Source organism: Gallus gallus, chromosome 3 (assembly GCF_016699485.2).
Source record: "Gallus gallus isolate bGalGal1 chromosome 3, bGalGal1.mat.broiler.GRCg7b, whole genome shotgun sequence".
Lineage (NCBI taxonomy): Eukaryota > Metazoa > Chordata > Aves > Galliformes > Phasianidae > Gallus > Gallus gallus.
In genome coordinates, this window is record NC_052534.1 from 5,100,441 (window position 1) to 5,120,458 (window position 20,018).

At 40.9% G+C, this 20,018-nt stretch overlaps 1 protein-coding gene and 1 long non-coding RNA gene across 10 annotated transcripts in view; both read left to right on the top strand.

Moving 5' to 3' along the window:
- The window catches only part of MACROD2 (MACRO domain containing 2), an 838,556-nt gene that overhangs the window by 334,858 nt on the left and 483,680 nt on the right, over positions 1-20,018 (top strand). The gene's annotated exons all lie outside the window — the stretch shown is intronic.
- Positions 1-20,018, top strand: part of LOC124418349 — a 67,672-nt gene continuing 47,654 nt past the window's right edge. Inside the window, exon 1 of the long non-coding RNA XR_006938892.1 lies at positions 1-20,018. This exon is cut by the window's right edge and continues 43,469 nt beyond it. This is a non-coding gene — a long non-coding RNA (uncharacterized LOC124418349).

Sequence of the window (20,018 nt, forward strand, 5' to 3'; positions counted from 1 at the left end):
GGGGGAGAAGGGGAGGGTTGAGGGGGAAGGCCAAAAAGGATTGCATCCACAAATGTAATTTGTTCCTTCATGTGATGAATCAGGTTCCAGGTGCTTATTCAAAAGCCACCTCAGTAGAAGCTTTGCCTGTACCTACGCAAAGGCTTTTTTCTTCTTTTTCTAATAACTATGATATTTAATTTTGCTTTCCTAGTATTTATTAGATGGCTATGCAGTAAAAAAATATGAATAGAGGAGATTTAATTAAGGATTGCTACAGCTGCTGAGCCTTAGAAGACAAAATACTGTAGTAGTGAGGACTGTGAAGTACCTCAATAAAAGGTAAAGTGCCCAATGGAGGAATCAGCGTTGCCACTTAAAATATGGTAGCTAAAGAGGAAAATTAGGAGGGTTCAAAGATTCTTCTGTATTCTTGCCTTTCCTAAATCACAGTCTTCAATAATACAAGTGCATGTATATCAAAGAAAAAAGGAAAGCAGAATTGAGTAGCTTCTCAAACAGCTCTCTAAGGCCTGCCATATCTAAATACTGAGAATAGAAATTGCCGAATAAAATTAATACAGCCTGTTTGACAAATCATATGCTGATTTATTTGAGTTTTAATGTCCTGCGGGAGGGTTATGTGGTAGAGAAAACAACTCAAAAATAATAGAAATCCAGGAAACATATTGAAGAACTTTGTTATGCAAGCATGCTGCATTTCAGGATGTGTTGATTGGACAGACCAATGCCTGTAGTTTAGGAACTAAATTTCAACTGAGTAAATAATATTTCATATATCCCTTAAGATGTCTGACATGTCAACCATACAAATTAGTAAAATAAATGTAAATTTGAAGGATAGCTACAATTGCAGTCCATGTTGAAAGAATAATAACAAATGTATTATTCACCACAGCACTACTCTCTGGGGATGTGGTAGTGCTGTATCTACATCCAGAAACACAAAAAGAAAGGATGTATTTTAGGGACGTACTCCTGATTATGGTTAGCTCTCTCTTCTTACACAACACAGCCTTTATCCTGTGTACCTTTTGTCTTTGGCAGACCTACTGTGTCAGGAAAATCTATAACCCTGTTGACAAAGAAGCCAGACTGCTGTTGAATCTGTCACTTTATTAGACTGTAAGTGAGATCCCTTCCTTGCACGCTATGTCCAAACAATCCTTGGCCTGCTGTTTTGGGAAGACTCTTAGAGTGCAGAGAAACCATCTGTAACAGCAGGCAGACATTCAGTGGATGGAGGTAAAATGGTGGGAAAATAGAATTGGGGGACAAACAGAGGAGAAGTGGGAAAGTTTAAGAACCCTGTGGTCTCATCATTCTCAGTTCACTATCCGTATCTACACAATGCATTTCATAGGCATAAAGTTCAGTCTGATAATGTGAAAGGCTAATGTGAGATGCTATTGTACTCAGTCTGTATGTTTTACAAATTATGAAACCCAAAGAACAATCCCTAAAGTGTGGTTCTGTTACTGTACAGAAACATCTACATCTTGACTTAATGGAGATGTAATCATATGCTCCTCAAAACAGATAAAATTGAACCTAATGCACTTTTTATTTATTTATTTATTTATTTTAAGATTAACCTTACTTCCAAAGAAAGGAGGAAAATATGAAACTAACAGTATATATACAGAGGCAAAAGCATGGATCCACTGGGTGTACCTGTGCTGCTGAACAGGGAGTGATGAAGCAACCTTGTGCATTTCCCAAGCTTGGATTGCTCTAACTCCATCTCTTAAAGACCAAATTGGGTACTGGGTGGAGAGCTAATCTGCTTCAAGAACTGCTTCAAAAAGGTTCTATAGACAAAACCACAGCAGGATGTACTCTTCCTACATTACACAGTCAGTTAAGAACATCGCAGAAGGCTTTGTGCTGGCATATACATTTGCCTCCAGTTTCTTGATCTGAAGGACCAATCTTCTGAGCTGCAAATAGTCCCTGCATTATGCTGTGTAACTGTGTCCCAGCAAATTGTATGGTGGAAGAGATAGTGACATGTAGGTAAACAGTTGTGTGGCCTCACCCAGCTCTGGAGATCGTTAGCCTCAGGCAAAACAGGTATTAGCCATGCTTTGCCTTTGCTTTTCAGAGCAAGAGGTCTTTGACCAAGTGTTTCTTGCCCCAGTCTTGATCTGGATCTGAGGAAACCGATTGTAAATAAAAAGTTGATCCTCCTCTGTCAGGATGCATAGTGCTTTCCTTTATTCCATGTGTCTTTTCCCTGGTGGATGGTGCACCTTGCATTTTCCAGTTTTGTGTTTGTCTTGTTACACAGGCAACATGTGCTTGCACAAACACACACACAAAAGGTGTTTAACTGCTGTTTCTCTCTTTTCTCCAAAACCAAGAAAATCTTTAACAGAACATAAAGGAGAAAATGTTGCTCATATTACAGGGAGGTTAGAACGTGTCTGTTTTCAAATAAGAGTCACTGTGTGAGCTTAAATCCTGCTGTGCCTCCAGAAGTCTTCTATTTTATGATTTCAGTTCATCTACCTTTTTTTTTTTCCTGAGAGAGATGTTCTCTTTATCCAATGCCTGTAAAACACCCTTTTCCCCTGTTTTGATAGTAAATATTTGGTGGCTTTCATTTCTGAAAAAACGTGGCAGCCATTGGTCCTCAGGTTCTGCTTTCTGAACAACACCCACATAAGAAGATTAATATGTATTTTTCCTTTTGGAGGTTGAAATGGGCTCACCTTTTCTTTCACAAGATTGCATTTAATCAAGCAGCTGTGTGTGTTTGCTGGGTTTCAGCTGTTTTGTCACTCCATATGATCAAGCTTCTTTAATCTTCAGAGTCATATCCAAGGAAGATGAATTATGCTGATGCTCAGGTGTCTTTAAAAAAAAGCTCTAACAGATTGAATTTAGTCTCACTGAAAATTCTGGAAATCACATTATATTGAATGACTTTTAGGCAGGCTTGGACAAGAATTTTCCTGCATCGAGTTTTGCCGTCAGAGATCAGCAGTTCCTCAAAAGCAAAGAGAAAGTTTTCAGGAAATGTATTTCGTGTGCAGTTGATGGAGCTCAATAAGAAACTGACATCTACCAGTAAGTTGCCTGCTTTTTCAAGTTCAATTATGTCTTACTTTTCTGCCTGTTAGTAGAGCTGATCACTGACTCAGGACTGTTTCCCTGAATCTCTGCATTTAACATTTTAGAGCTCTGAGAGAAGGGATGAATGTATACCCAGGAATAATTGGTGGATAAACACTTGATAAACTAACTTAGAAGTGTGGTTTTCTACTTATCAACTCTATGCAACAGCTTAATTATTTGAGTTGGGAACGACTGTGAAGTTTTAATGAGCAATCAAAAGTATATAGTTCTGATTCTCTTACTTTATTTTACTTCTAACTGGAGAGGAATGCATCCGTGCTTCATGTTGTTGAACTGGAGACGAATGAGAATACTTCTAATAAATTAAAAAATAAGTTTCATTCCTGTATTCAAAGGGGAGCTTAATGAGTTTTTCGCACAGTAAACAGTAGTGAGTTTATGAACAGTCCTACCATGCTTGCGGTGAAGGCTATGTAAATTACACTGATGCATATTTATTCATTTACTTCTTGTGGGAATAGATTTAGGGGGCTATAAGCATATATCAGAATTTGTTACAGGGAAGGAAACTTATGAGGAAGGCTTATTATCCCAAGAGTGGAATTAAGGTGAAATTAACAAGTAATTGAAGTTATCTTTGATCATGATTTTTCATTCCCTTCTTTTCCCTGCTCTGAGGAAGTGAATATTTTTGATGTTCAGTAGAGCAGTACAATGCTGCACAGAGAAGCATAATGCTGAATTTTCATAATAATGTTTGTAATGCAAATGAGGGACACTTCAAAAACAGGTTGATTAGCATTTCTTAATAAAATGCCAGTCTCCTCCTTTTTCTTCATTAGTTCTATCAGCAGATTACATGGCAAGATTTTAACATTAGTAAATTTGAAGTGTGTGGTGGCTTCTTGTGATATAATTATTTGGTGGCTCTAAATAGTTTCAGATTGTGCGTTTAAAACAGCTCCTGCAGCACTAAGGCATTACAGTGAATTAATGAGCAGTTTGTCACCTCTGGGACCTTTGCTTTGAAATCCAGTCTGGCTTAAAGTGAACTCCTACCATTGCAGGCCAGCAGCTGGTAAAAGGTTAGAAAATGAATGAGCTCCAGGGACATCACTGAACTTCCACAGGAGCATATATTTACTTTAGAGCTGCTTTTCAGAGATCAAACCAAGGGAAGTAGAGCGCTGCTGTGCAGTTCCTCCCAAAGACAGCATCAGCCAGCCAGCGTATTCCCCATGGCACTGCTCACTATGTGCTCTCCTTTGCTTTCCTTTTCTACGAAGGGAGGCATGGCAATGAAAAAGCTTGACCAAATGAATTGCATTCTCTTTCCTTTGTGTCATTTATTGGTTTTCCCCTTTTTAATTGCCATGCCTTCCTCCTTCCTCCTCGTCGTGTGCTTCATTTTAAGTCATTTCTCCTCCTCTTCATCTCCTAAGTCCTGCTTTCCCCAGACCATGTGCTTTTTATATTGACCTCTTCCTCTTTTGTTTCTCAATGGGAGACCCAACAAGCTATCTCATGTTCCACACCGGGTGCTTTGTTCCTCCCCTGCTAGGCACCTGTGAGGAGCTATCCTTGGCTCCTTTCTTCCCCATTAGAGAGACTTCTGAGAGTGAAAGGGCCCCTCACTACAAGAAAGGACACCCTGGAGTGTGTCCAGAGAAGGGCAGCGGAGCTGTGAGGGCTCTGGAGCACAGTGTGATGGGGAGCGGCTGAGGGAAGCGGGGCTGTTCGGTCTGGAGAAGAGGAGGCTCAGGGGAGACCTCCTGGCTCTCTGCAGCGACCTGAAAGGAGGCTGTGTGAGGTGGGGTCGGCCTCTGCTCCCAGGGAACAGCCGTAGGACGAGAGGGGATGGCCTGACGTTGTGCCAAGGGAGGTTCAGGCTGGCTGTTAGGAACAAATAATTCCTTCTCCCAAAGAGTGGTGAGGCAGTGGCATGGGCTGCACGGGGGGGTAGTGAAGTCATTGTCCTCAGAGCTGTTCAAGGAACATGTGAATGTGGTACGAAGGGACATAGTGTAGTGGATAACACTGGTGGTAGGTGGATGGTTGGACTAGGTGATCTTAGAAGTCTTTTCCAACCTAAATAATTTTATGATTCTATGAAATGCTTGTGGTGCTCCTTTGATTTTAGAGGAGAAGCAGGGGAGATGTTTTGTGAGCTTTTAAATTCAGAGCATTAGTAAGAGCAGTTGGTGAGCTGAAGTCTTTTCTCAGTTTTGATTCCACTTGAATTTCTATCTGTGACTGCGTAAGGAAACAGCAAGCTGAGTACAGCAAGATGAGTTTTTGGAGACAGCATTTAAATAATACATGCAACTTATGATTAAGCATAGCAGGTCTTCAGATTGTACAACTGAACTTCAGCATTCAAAAGCCATGGAAGAAACACTGCTGTCCCTGGAGAAGCACTGAATTAAGGATACTTTAATCTCTTCTAATTTTACTGTTTTAATGCTGTCTTGCTAGTGCTTTCCAAAACAAGGCTACATCATTGTAATCAGACCATTTAACTACATATCATAACCCCACTTCTTGCTTCTTCCTAGACCTGATGCAAGATTTTTTCCTTGCGAAATTTGAATGTAGAAAAAGTGTATAACACATCCTCTTATTAAGATGATCTTGGAGTCTCATCTTTGTTAGTAAATCTCTTGACAATCTTCCTCCTTTCATGTGTATTGATTTGGATTAGGCAATTCATCAAAAGCTTGTTATTAGTCATTCTTTAGACCTTGTGTGTCAGACAGTCACTTCTCACTTTCTCTGCTTGTGGATTACAGCACTGCCATCAGCCAAAGCTCACTGCATGCCAGGCAGCCCTAGCCTCTGATTTCACTGTGAGCATCACAGGGAAACCGTGCGTAGACCTCCGCTTTCAGTACTGTAGTTTAAATTTGGCATTTGGATTAAAACAATGATTTGTGCTATTGATGACTGCTTAAGCTCTGTCATTGATAATTGAGTCAGCTCTTCACTGTTATAAAAATAAATGTAGCTTCAAAAAGCTACATACTTTTACAAGCCAACAGTTTACTTTATTTTCTGTCCAGCAAGTTGCACTATTGGCAATTTCTGCCTTCTTTTTTTGACTTTTGAGAGAGGGATGTATATTATCCCCAAAAGATTGTAGCTAAATGAATTGGGGAAATTAATGTGTGGAAATATCTTCTTTGAGATAAAAAATTGTCCTTCTGCATCTCATCTTTTGTTTTCAGTTTTGAATTAGAACTACAGATAAATCTAGGTTGGAAGGGACTTCTGGAGGTGATCTGGTCTATTGGAAGCCTTAGGTTCTATAGATTCTATAGATTATCGGAATATTGTGAGTGGCTCCTATGTACCTTTCTTTTTTAGGCTGAAAAGTATGAAGGTCTTTCAACGCTTTTCATTTAAGTTATTCAATTTTCTCATCATTTTGGTGGACCCTTCACTGGACCCTTTCCCGTTTTTCAGTATCTGTCTTGAAATGGAGGACCAAATATGGATGCATTATACAAGGCACGTCCGCGCAAGTGCTGAACAGAGTGCAGTGATCACACGCCTTGACCTGCTGCAGGCTGGGACATGCATTGTCTTCATTGCCTCAAGGGTGCTCTGCTGACTCACATGTAGCTTGCCATCTGCCAGCACCTCCAAGCACTTTACAGCAGAGCTGATTTTTGGACTCGTACAACTGCGATTTGTACAGCTGGTCCTTATATCAACTATCCTCTGCTACAAAAGGCATCTCTAGACTTTCTGCGTGGGTCATATTGGGTCATGGCTATTGCAGCGGGAAGCGCTGGGAGCAAATTAGGTGTAGATGTCTTCAGAGAGATGACAGGATGTGTACACACACATACACACCTCACCTCAGTGCTCTGATAGTACCGAAGTGGAACTGGTGTTTTAATTTCTTTAAGCCTTCAGGAGCAATCTGCTTTTTTCATCTGAAAGATAATGTAAGAGCACAAACTGTTCTTATGTTGCGAAAAAAAAATAGGCCTGCCTGGCCTCAAATACTCGCTTCTGGAAGTGCTGCTCACCCCTACCGGGCTTTCATTGAACCCAGCCTCAAATCCAGAGACAGGAAATTTGCCTCCCAACCTCAGCCTCCCTTGCAGGCTCATGGGCTCACCACCAGCCCCGCAATGTGGTCTCCATGCCAGACCCTATCTGTTCCAATCTGTTGGGGCGGACCTGCTGTACCCTTGCAGGGCCTCACTCAGCAAGGCAAGGCGAGAGAGGGCAGTGAGAGGATGCACTGCACAGCCTCCCTACCCACCACCAGTTGAGCTGGCTCATTCTTGGCTACTGTTACCAGTAGTTCTGATACCCAGTTTTTGGGTTCTAGATGGCAGACAGTTTCTGTTTTGCTCTGTCAACAATTATGCTGCAGATGAATACTGCCAGAGTTTCGATCAGTTACCAATCTGACACTGAAACCTGTTTGCTCAGTAGAAGCAGGGTTGCACGCTCTTCTGTGTTAAGGTGAAATGGCTAAAAGAGTTGTTGGAGAATCAGCTGGCTCAGGAGGGGAGGTTGGGAATGGAGGACTGCCAGGGCACAGCCGCTGACCAACAGAACTGGTGCTGTAGCTGCAAGCCTTGATGAGCTGTGGGAGTTGTCCTGTGTCTGGCTAGGTTTGCAACATGACACACACAAAAAAAAGATAAATCCTTAAAGAGAGAGATGTAATTGCAGCTATTATTGATTGTGAAGTGCTTTATACCTTAACTACTTCTAGAGCCTGTGGATCTATCAATGCCCAGTACCACTTGACCACAATTACATAGGACACTTGATAGATGGGTGATATGGGCCAACCTGTCTGTTCAACCTGTGGGCTCTTTATGTGATTGGATTAGGTCACCTCCTAATAGGATTTTTTTCTGTATCACAAGTCAGACACAATACAGTGTGATGAGAGAAGAGCAGCTAGAAAGAATGCTAGCATGGCTGGTTGTAATAAAATGGAAAATCACTTTTTCATAGGTTATCACAGTAATTTATTTTAACAATTAAAAATTAATTCAGTATGGAATATAATAGAAAGAGGTGATAGTGTTGCTGTGAGTCAGAGCCAGGAAATTTTCCTAGCTCCTCTTAAAGTCAATGGAAAACCAATAGATGATCACTGTGGAGTCTGATAAATTGAGAGGCACTCAACATAGAATTCTTATTAGACTTTCAGAACTTAACTGTATGTCTGCTTTGAGTGGCTTTTTACTTATCAATGAAAAAAAGGAAAGTGCCTAAACATGGCAGGCTTTAACTTTGGCTTGAAAGGACAGTATCTTAGCCAGGTTATTAACATTCACCTTTCAGCAATGATTTGGTCATATGGCTTACTTTAGATAAATCTTCATCGGATAAAGAAAAACAAAACCCATTTCTCTGATAATGATAAAAGCCCGGTACCCTTTGACAGTAATAGAGCGGAAATATTCTGTTTTGCCTTTGCTTAAAGTTTCCAATTGCTCTTCTCTCTCTTTCCTTCAATCTGAAGATAAAATACATGTTGAGTTATGCTCACATAGTTTGATGAAGGCAAAATTTCAAAAAGGTAAATTATCAGAAAAAGAGCTAATTTGATTGATATTGGCAGTCCTACTGAATGCATCTCTGTGCTTCCTGATACTATGGCTAGAGAAAGTCAGCTGGTCCCTATATCTTTTCCCAAGATGGTACTCTGATTCTGAAACTGCAACAGAGGTTGGCCCAGCACCCAGAGCCTATCTGCTGGATCCTCTTCCACCTTGTCAGTTATGGAAAGAACAAAGATGTTGTCATATTCTCATCATGACATCAAATAGAATCTGAACTGCATTATTTACCCTGACCATGCCCTTACGAGGGCCAGGCAGAAATCTGTTAAAGGATGGCAGTTGCTTGACCAAAGTGGAGAGAGAGAGACTGAAAGTATGGTCATGAATTTGATCCTGAAGTTATAGGAGTTCTGGAATGTACAGAACAGATAGGTAATGGATTGTAAATTCTTCCTAAGAATAAATTTTATTAAACAAAATAAACCCCTCTATTTAGTTCTTTCTGTGACTCATTTAGATTGGATTTTCAGTAAGGCTTACGTGTAGGCTAATGACCGAAGTGGAAGATGAGTTTGCTACTGGTGAATAGGAAATTGTATCTGGAAGAGGATGGTAGGGTGTGGGATCCATTTCATCAATTTTGTAGGAAATTAAGTTTTTAATTAAAATAAAATGAATTTATCTTCCTAGAGATAGGCCCATAGAGGCTTATGTTTGGGAGATGATCAGCAAACATCCACAAACAGATGGCTTCCTTGTTTCTTTACTTATAACCAACACAAGCAGAGAAAAAAATCAGTCTTACTGGAGCCTTGTTGGGGAGCTGTAGAATGGACAAGCATCAGGTGTATGGTGGGGAGAGATCCTGCTGCTCAAAACTGCTGAGAAAGCCAGGGAGCGAAGGACCTACAGTCAGTGGTAGAAGAAAACAAATGAGGTCAGAAGAGCACTAAGCTGAGGTCAATAAGTTAGACTGGTTTGCCTCATTGACGTATCTTTTTCACAAAAGCTACTCGTTTTGTTGGAAAATTATATTTGCTGTCAGCTGGTGCTAGGTAGATATTTGAGAGTGCTCAAACCCTCCCCCTCTCTTCATCCCATGCCTTTACTTCTCCAAAGCTGGTAACCCTGCAGATGTGCCAGACACATAAAAACTGCATTTGTCCATGAAGAAGAAGGGGAAAAAAGTTAAGATTAAATAGTGTTCACTACTGCAATTCAGAGTGTGCAGCTGGAGGTGGCAGACAGAAAGTGGAAGAATACAAATAAACCCCCATTTGCATTCAGAAAAGTATGAAGAGAGATTTTTTTCTTCAGAACTACCAGATCCTAAGAGGTGTGCAAGCTGTGCAGAAAAGAAAGATTGAGGGCAAGACAGGGCACAGACCACGAATGTCAGTTAGGTTAAAAAAATATGGTGGTATGGTGGAAGGGGAAAAAAAGAAAAAGAATATTGAAGGGAGGCATTGTTGGAAGAGAAAGGCTGGCAGTGGAGAGCACTCTAATGCATTGAGGTATTGATCCAAAAATGCCCTGTAATTTTTGCTAGGCGAGATGTCATGCTTTAGTTTCCTTGGAGCATACAGGTACAAGAGTTTCAAAACAATTCAGATCAAGAGGGGAAAAAAAAAAAAAGGATCTTAAATCTAGTGAATCTTCTGTTATGCTGTAAATCCAAACTAGGTACTTGAAATGCAGTCCTAGACTGGGGATTACCAGGATCTGGCACTGCAGATCTAACTTGCTGTGGTCATCTGTATTCTGAAAGTTGAGTTCTTCCTGTTGTATGCAGGCATTTAGGAAATGCCCCCAACTGACCCATTTTTTTTTTGTATGTAAAAGTACTGGGGTGAGATTATTACAAATATAGAAACTTATTTAAATCATAATGCAAAAATATTCTTCGAGTTCAGTCTCAATCCAAAATAGTTGCTGAGCCTTGATAGTGACTTAAAGGCAAGCAGTGTGGAACCATTTGCAGTGAATAATGTATTAAGAAGCGGTCGGAATGTGAGCTGTTTACTCAAATACCTGTATTGATACAAACCAAACTAGTGAAGTTGCTGGGAAGAATGTGGAATGTCACAATGTGGTCTGATGCAGTACAAATGCAGGTTTTCTGTGTTCTGTTTGCTTTGCACTTTACACTCAGTTGTTAATAATTTTTTTAGAAGTTGCTTTTACGTGGGCATATGGGAACTCCAAGTGGTGCATGTTTTTCACTCATTCCAATGTTTCTTCATGCCATGCTCCAAAAAACCTGCACATAGCTGCCTGCAATGTGCTGAGAGTTGAGACATCAGGAAATGTTCTGAGTTTCTAAATACTGTGCAGAGATTGAAGCAGTGAAAACAATAAAGCTTGCGTCACAGCATAATGTGATAAGAAGGAAAAAAAATTAGAGTGGTTCTTCAGCATCTTCTTTCTGGAGGTAATGGCTGACAATATATTTGATTATGTCATTATACAGATTTGCTGCTTATTGTAAGGGCTGCGTCTGTATCATTCACATACAGCGAGAAGAGCATCGCAGATCTTTGTGTTCTCAACTGCAAAACTAAACAGATTCTGTGCCCACTGGCGAAGGCTGAAGTTGCCATTGACAAATGTGTACAATATGAAGAAACTTGGGTTTTGTACTTTCTTACAGCCAAGATTCATACGTTAATGTTTTGAAGAACATATTAGAGTGTTGCCAAAATGCCCTTTTAATAATCTTACTCATGACTCAACATGTTTTCAAATATTTAATCTGTCTTTTGCATTTTAGTATGGAACTTAATCTGTTATGTTATTAATATCTCTTCAGATACACAGATACTCTTCTTCACAGATGCTTACATGTACAATGGAATGTTGTGTTACTTAACCATAAAACTTGGACTCCAACCCCAAGGCACAGATGCCAAATCAAAGGCAGCAAATTAGTGACATACCAACTCTAGGAAGATTTTTATGAAAAATCTCTTTGTCAATTTAATTGGTCACAATTCCTCGTTTTGTTAAACTAGATAGGAAAATAAAATAGAAAATCAACCCTCATTTGGATACTGCAGGTAGGGTGGTTTTTGAGTAGGTTGTTCTTTTTTTTTTTTATCAACTTGTTTCTTTTTGTGTATTATTTATTGGAGAAAGACATATAAGGTAAGCTAACAAAAAAACGGGCAGGTCATATAAGGGAGCGAATAGAGTTCCCTTCCAAAGGACTGTGATGAATAGTGGGCATGGGCAGACAAAGTGCTTGGTAGTGCTCAATGTGATACACAACCTCACACTTTAAGAAGCATCCTTAATCCTGACAGCTGTTCAAAAAATATGATAGAGTCAGACAGCAGGGAAAAAAAAACTGAGTTTTCTTAAAATTCCTGCTGTTAGCCTCTGAGCCCTTTTGGTGCTGTGGTACTGTCTCTAAGGATGGAGCTCCATGGCTCTGTCTGGTGTCTGTGGGATGTGCCAGCAGGGCTGGTGATGGCAGGGTCTTCTTGCTTCCATGGGGGTGTGAATTCAGGTGCTTCTCCTCTGCCTGCCTCTTGATTTCCCAAACCAAAGAGAACTTAACTGCTCACCATCTTCCAGCCCCAGTTGATGTAGGCTTTGGGATGAATGCTGTCTGAGAGGATGGGAGATACATTGCATGCATTCATTCTGTGCTTCCAGCTTCCTGATACGCTACTGAAAAAAGAGGAGCTGGGGAAGCAGAGATCTTGCTGGATAAAGACCAAGTCAGCACAGAGTGGTTATCCAGTAGCCTCAATAAACCCTGTGAGCACTTAGGATGGTTGATGACCTGTGACCGTGCAGTAAAATAGACGGGAGCTCTTAGAGGTAGTCCCCTGCTCACACTTTCCTCCCTAGTGGTTAAAAGTCACAGCCTTCGTATTGTGGCTGCATTTTGAACACAGTGGTTTTGCACTGAAGTCCTGGCAGCCTATCAGGATATGTGCACTCAGGAAATTCATTCAGAGCTGTTTGCTGTCTGCTGGTTCTTGGAACCTGGGTCTTTCCATGAACTTTGGGTCAGATAAATAAACTGCTCTGGCTATGAGGAGTCATCTTGTTACTGAGGAATTGATTTCTGAGTAATAGTAATTGTATAAATTAGCATTAATTTCCAAAAACATGATGTAAAGAGGTTTTGAAGAAGTGTTTAGCAAACCTTGCATGCAAGAAGAATGAAATGGTTGGCCTCTCACAGGTTAGATTGGATGGAGAGACTCACTGCAAGGAAAGCAGTTATAAGAACTGCTGCTAGCAGTGATGAAGGGTGTTTGGGCAAATTCATTGCTGGAACATAAAAGGTGTCTAGATATGTATCTATGGGAGTGCTGCTGCTTTAATTGTCCCTGTTGTATAGATGCTCATTAATCAGTGCATTCAAAAGCTTTGAAACAGAATCAAGGTGAACTCAGCTGGTTTGATTTAAAGCATGTGTAACAAATTCTGCTTGGTTGGTCTCTGCCAACTGCAGCTCTGACACCAAAGGTGAATGTCCCACTTGTGTTTAGCTGCTCATACCAGACATGGCAGCTGGCAGAGGATGCATCGGGTAGATGTGCTCCTCTGGGTTATGTCACATTTTTATTACTGGCATTAGAAGGAATGTTTAACAACAAAATCTGCAATGTATGAGACTGTACATATTTTCTGTAGACCTAGACCTAGTCTTTTGGTGGCCATTCATATTTTAGGAACAGACCTGTTCTATTTTATTAAACTCAACTGAAAATGGAGACTAACTGTTGAAGAACAGAGCTGTTGACCTTATATTTCATGAGTAAGAAGATTTTATTTTCCATAGTTACTAAAGGCTTATTAAAAACTGAGGTTTTTTTAATACTGTGCCATTTCTGGTACGTATATACAAATACACACTGTTCTTGTACATGGTTCAAATGACCAGCCAAAAAATAGTTTAAAATTATGATAGCAGGCTGAAAAAGACATGAATATGCAAGTGCTGTTTTTAGTTCAGAACCTGAGTTTTCAAGCTGAAACGTGCAGCGCTTTCATAGAATGTACATCCTTTTCTTTTGGTTTGACATGCAAATCCCTCAGGTTGTGAACGGGCTTGTGCATGACTATCACCCTTAGAAAATAACAGGGTCCATTTTAGCCTAAGAGTGGTTGAACATGTTTTCTTCCATTAATTTTCATGTTCATGTCCATGATTCCTGCCCGTAGTTTAGCTGTGCTATAATGCAGTAGTGCTTTCACACTGCACTTTTTCTACCGGGTAGGCTTTAAGAGTAAGAGCTTTTGCGTTTCAGCATCTGAACCCTTCGGGTAAGGGGAAAAAAGATCCCATACTAATCATGATTTCAAATGATTTTTGGTTTAGACATGCCCCAAAGCCTTGCTGGGATTTTATACAGTGTTTGCTTGTTTCTGGAGTTGTATTAGCTATTTTTTTTTTTCCTGCAGTGTGCTTTTTGGCCAAATATAACAGGTCTGAGAGAATGGATTGTGGCCTCAGATCTGCAGCTGCTTGGTACAGTTGTTTTTCTCTTTGAGGAAAGTATAGAGAACGAGGAACTTAATTCAATTAAGTAATACAATAGTTTGCAATGAAGATAAGATACTGTCTTTAATTTTTTTCCCCTGTTACCCAGAATGAGTGAATACATGAAAATTAAACCTTTGCTTCATCTGAGGCGTCCATGGGCAATTGTGGGGAACTGTTTTTCTCACTCACGTACTTCAGTTGAGGACCTGTACGTCTACCTGGAGAGCACACGTGCCTCCTATGGATTTTGGTTTGAGCTTTCATTTGTTCTTATGGGAGGTGATGGTGCACATGGAATCCACCATTTCCCTGTCGTTTCTGCCGCTTGAATTTTCCAGAGCAAAGTGAAGGCAGCATATTTATTTTAACACCCGTGGCTGATCAGATAACTTTACAGCTCTGCCTGATCACGAAGCTCCCATGACTCGGTGCTGTAGTCTCATCTGTGGAGTTTCAGAGGTGGGGAAGATCTTCACTGGCAGAGTTATAGAAAGTGGTTTGGGTGAGGTGCTCTGAGAGAAAGAAATACTCCATGAGTTGCAAAAAACAACAAACAGAAGAAGAAAACAAATAATTTGGTCAGGTAAAAAAAGATTGGATATTTCTCAGTGCTGAAAGCTGAGCTGGGAAGATGCCTCCAGATATGCTTATTTTGTGCCTCTGCCTTTCATGCTGGCTGCATCCCAAGTACATACAGAATAATTTATTGCACATTTCAGAGCTGATCAGCCACATAAGCCTGTCAAGAGCACAACATTAACCGAGCAGTGAGGGAAAATACACTTTTGTTTTGATTTTTCCTTGACCTTGCTAGTAATAGAAATAAAATTATAAACTGTGAGCATTATTTTTTTATTATGTGCTATCCCTCTAAAAAAAAAAAAAAAAAAAAAAAAAAAAAGAACAAATGTTCCTATGGCGGGACAGAATTCTGAATTCCTAAAATAGAATCATAGAATCATAGTATGGCATGGGTTGAAAAGAACCACAGTGCTCATCCAGTTCCAACCCCCTGCTATGTGCAGGGTCGCCAACCAGCAGACCAGGCTGCCCAGAGCCACATCCAGCCTGGCCTTGAATGCCTCCAGGGATGGGGCATCCACAGCCTCCTTGGGCAACCTGTTCAGTGCGTCACCACCCTCTGGGTGAAAAACTTCCTCCTGATAGCTATACAATCATAAAATAGACATTCTGCAATTCATTTTTCTAATCAGAAAGTTGTTATTCTCTGTATAGCAATGACTAAAACTTGAAGTTTGATGGCTTAGAGGAGGTTTTTGTTGTTGTTGTTGTTGTTGTTTTTATTATTATTATTATACTCATGTAAAACCTATTAAGAAAGTGGCTAATTTCCACCTCAGCCTTGACACATGCCAATAGTTTTGGTATGTCTCTCTTTTAGAAGTGTCAGAGTCCTTCTTCAGCATCCAAAGTGGCAGCTAGATGATCCACTCTATTATTTCAGAATGGATTAGTAATTAGTTGCCAAGACAATACTGGTATTAGATAATGGACTGATGGTGGTGTGTCTGATGCAGAGATATTTACTGAAGAGGCGGAAGGTCTGAGTTCTCTTCTGAAATATTTCAGTAGTTTGCATTCCCTCATCCTCCCCTCTCAACAGTGCTGGAAGTGACACTTTTCAAAGTAACTCCACAAAGATACTTTCCAAACTGTCACTTTGTTATGAGAATTTAACTCTTCCTTTATTTTTCCTTTAAAAAAATAGAAAAAAGGAACCTTTATTTGCAGCTCCCCATGCACGTTTTTATGCACTGCTTTTGGAACTGGAACAGAATCTTGCTGAATGCTACCACTGCAAAACAAGCGTAGAGATTGTTGATTACAAATGTCATCATTTGTATTACTAGTGTGAATGTTTCTTTGATCAAAAAAAGTATGAAAATCTGACCAAAATGCGAAGTTTTTTTACGTTGAAGCTGTCAAAGAGTCATTTAAAAATATAAGCTGCATATCCTATATTTATTATCATTTTTGAAAGCAGGCTAAATTTATACAAGTTAATGCTTCATAAAACTGGCAATTTCAAAGACAGGTTTTTTTTTACTGTAAAGCAGTTATTATGGGATTTGTTTCCTCTAGAATGCCCAGGGGAGAGCGTATGTGACTACTGAAAGAGAGATCTGGTAAAGTGCAGATATGTTTGTCATGGCTGAAATGTTGGGTGTTTAACCAGATTTTTACTAAGATTTCAAGTTACGTGTAGAACTCCACTTGATATATAGGAGACTTGGATGGATAACCATTTTGAGAAGATAATTCTCTTCCATTATACTATTTATTGCAGTACTTCCCTCTATTTCAGTATCTGTGGCAAGAAGAAAATAGTTTTACTGTTTTCTACATCCAACTTGATGGTCAGTGCTGTATAAGGCATCCCTCGTGCTCCTTGTCCTGCCCACAGCTTTAACTAATGCTCTGCTTTGGGTTCCAGTTCTAATGCTTGAGCCATCAGTCAAAGCTTTCTCATGCATTTTCATCATCTGAAGATGTTGTGATACTGGCTGTTTTTTCTTTGATATGTATTCCTAGAGTTAGATTTACTGAAATATTTGCAACGTTCCATGATAACTTCTAGTAGAACATTATTTTCGCTTCTCAAATGTGTCTCCATGCTTGGGTCAGTCTATGTATCTGTACACGCACATGAATGTATATTTAAACTATTCTTATATGGAGATATGTGTGTTTTTTAATACAGAAGTAATGATGGCCCTAAGGCCCGCTTTCTTTCTCCATAATACAGACAGGGTTTCCTAACGTGACACAATCCGTGCAAAGACAAATGCTTGCAGATTAAATTCCAAGTGTGACAATTTCAGAACGCAGTTATGTCACAGCAGTACGATCTCTACATACGATGCGGTGCTCCATATACCTCATTATAAACATCCCCCTCCAAAGGGGAACGGCAGTATTTGTAAGCATTTGCCTAAAGCTGAGGTAGTGAATGTGTACTGTAGGTGAGAATTGTCGGGAAGATCTTTTTTAATGTCTCCAATATTGGAGGACTCAGCTGAAAATAGCTGTGTGACATGCCTTAAACAGATTCAGGCGTCTCTGCAGAATGTAAGAAAAGACCTGAATACCAGGATTACAGATCCCACAAATCCTCTGCTCGGTTTTACAGAAGGATCAGGCAGTTTATGTATTCAGTTAATCTATTTTCACTTCAGGGTAATGACTTGCAGCTGTAGCCCACTTCATTGGCAGATCAGAAGCTACACTGTAGTATCTGTCTGACCTACACCATTTGTCTTGGAAGGCTAATTGTTTAGCATACTGAATGGTTTACACTCCCAGGCTACTCCTGAAAGTTAACAGAAGCCAGCAGCATGGCCCCGGGGCAGCCCCATGCTCACTGATGCCCTGGGGTGCAGGCAGAGGTGCCAGCAGCGTGGGATGGGTTCCCCGAACCCAAACTGTTGGCCAGATGGGCGGTATGGACTGTTCAGTGGGACAGCCTCGTAGGGTGAGTTTTCCTGATGTGTCTTTATCACCGAATCGTAGAATTGAGTTGGAAGGGACTCCTAGAGGCCATCCAGTCCAACCCCCTGCAGTGCACAGGGACACCCACAGCTCCATCAGTGCTCACAGCCCCGTCCAGCCTGACCTTGGCTGTCTGCAGGGATGGGGCACCACCACCTCTCCGGGCAACCTGTGCCACTGCCTCACCACTATTATCATAACAACCTTTTTCCTTATAACCCAAATCTCCCCTCTTTTAGTTTGAAGCCATTTCCCCATGTCCTGTCACACAGACCCTGCTAAAGAGTCCACCCCCTTCCTTCTTTCAGCCCCTTCAGGTACTGGAAGGCCGCCCTCAGCTCTCTCAGAGCCTTCCCTTCTCCAGGCTGCACAGTCCCAGCTCTCAGCCCCAACTCTATCCAGAGTTAGGAGAAAACCCAGCTTCTAAAAATACTCTTCTGTTCTTTAGCCATTTGTTTATTTTAAAGCATCCCTCTCAAGCTGTGTTACTGCATTTAATGAAGAGCAGCTTCCTTTACCGCTGTCTAATATTTGCATGTGTCAAAGGCCATGCCTGGCTCAGAATTTCAGGGAAACAGCAGGGCTCCCTGTGGGTACACAGCACCCATCGCAGTTAAGCTGTGATGCGGGAACTGTGTTCTATAAGTTTCAGAAGATTGCAGGTGTCCTGGTGTTTTGCTAAGAGGAATTTTGCTGGGGATTCCTCTGATGACTTGAGCATGGGATGATTCTTCATTTCTGAGAGGAAGGATGTTCGCATCCTCAAATATTGCTTTCAAAGCATGAAGTGATGGGTGCTCACACAATCTGGCTTACAATGGTTTTCTAGCATCCTCATCAATAGAAAAGCTGGCACCTAGCTATTTAGGCTCTTCTGAAAATTTCTCATTTTGGACTGCATCAGTTTCCGTCCACAAGGAATTAGATGTACAGCCCAGACGTGCTCAGAGGGCTCTACTTCTCCTATCACTTCAGATTCAGTTCACCTCGCTTGGAGCTCAGCATGTAATGCAAACTTCAGCAATTAAAGCCTTCCCCACAGCACTGTTCCGCAGGGTGTCATGCTGCAGCGCTGTTTACATAATCGCCTTGCTTTGCTGGACGGCAAGTGTTTCATTAGGAACTGTTAGGAAATTATTATAATGCAGTGTAGCCTAATGAGGTCTTGTCTCCAGTCAGGACAGGTTCGCCCTACTGGTCGATGCGGTTAAGTAGGTAAGGCCCCAGCATAGACAGGAGTAGGGAGGCTTTTGCAGACAGTTGCACTGTCACCGAATGACATACCTGCAAGACTCGGTCAGATTCATTTAGTAATTCGGCTGTGAAATGCTGCAAAAGGCTTTTCATTTTAAAAGTTCAGGCAATTAATTTAAAATACAAGCAGTAATTGTTTGGAGAGATACCATGGCTGTGTAGTATTAGTGTCATTTGTGTTTTATTGTGGTAAACTTAAATTTAGAATCGCGTTGTAAAGGCAGAAGCGTGTTTTTAATTTGAACTATTAGAGTAAGTTGAAACATTGCCTTCCGGGTGTTTGAACTGAGTCCTCATCTTTGATTTTACTCAGAGTTACTGGCGGGTTTTGCTTCAGAGCATGTGATTCAATTTCATTCTTTGGCAAGAATTTTGATTTAGGGTTTAATCTAAAGTTTGGCATTGCTAACAAAGGTGAAGTGCAGCTATTTACCGAGCAGCATTGAAATGGCACCCAAATTAAGCACTGAGCACATGCTTGTTTCTCTAAAGTTAACCTGTGCTTTCCGTACTGCTCAGTGGGAAAATGCTGTGACTCCCTGAGAGAACCACAGGAATTTTCAGCTTTCCTTTCCCCACTGAGTCTCTTCTGCCTCCCTTACCAGACTCTCTTTGTGTAAGTCACCAAGTTGGATTTACTGCATCTTGCTCGGAATGAAATGCAGATTTCTAGGAAACAAGGATGCTTTGGCAAATGGGCAACTTCCTGTTTTTACCTCTCATAAACTCTTTATTCTCAAGATGTTTTTTTTTTTTCTTTTTTTCCTTCCTTTCATTCTCGGGGCCTTTCCCCTGTTTCTCTCGCCATTTTATTCATTTCCTACTGTCTTCTGTGAGTTTGCTTCCTTGATTGTGAAAGTTGCAAAGATGTAAAAGAGTAAGCAGTGAATGTGCACCATGTTCAGCCCATTCTATGGTCTGTGCACTTACACCTGGCTGTTCAGCTCACCTGCTATAGGACTCCAGCATGCAGAAGTGGCTCAACACATGAAAAGGCCTCAGGAAGGACATAGACTACTGCTTCAGCGAGTTCCCCTCCACAGCCTTTTCATGTGGAAGGCTCACACAGCCCTTCTGCAAAGAGAAACGCACTTGGCAAATCCACTGCTCCCTGCAGCAGACTCAGCATGCAA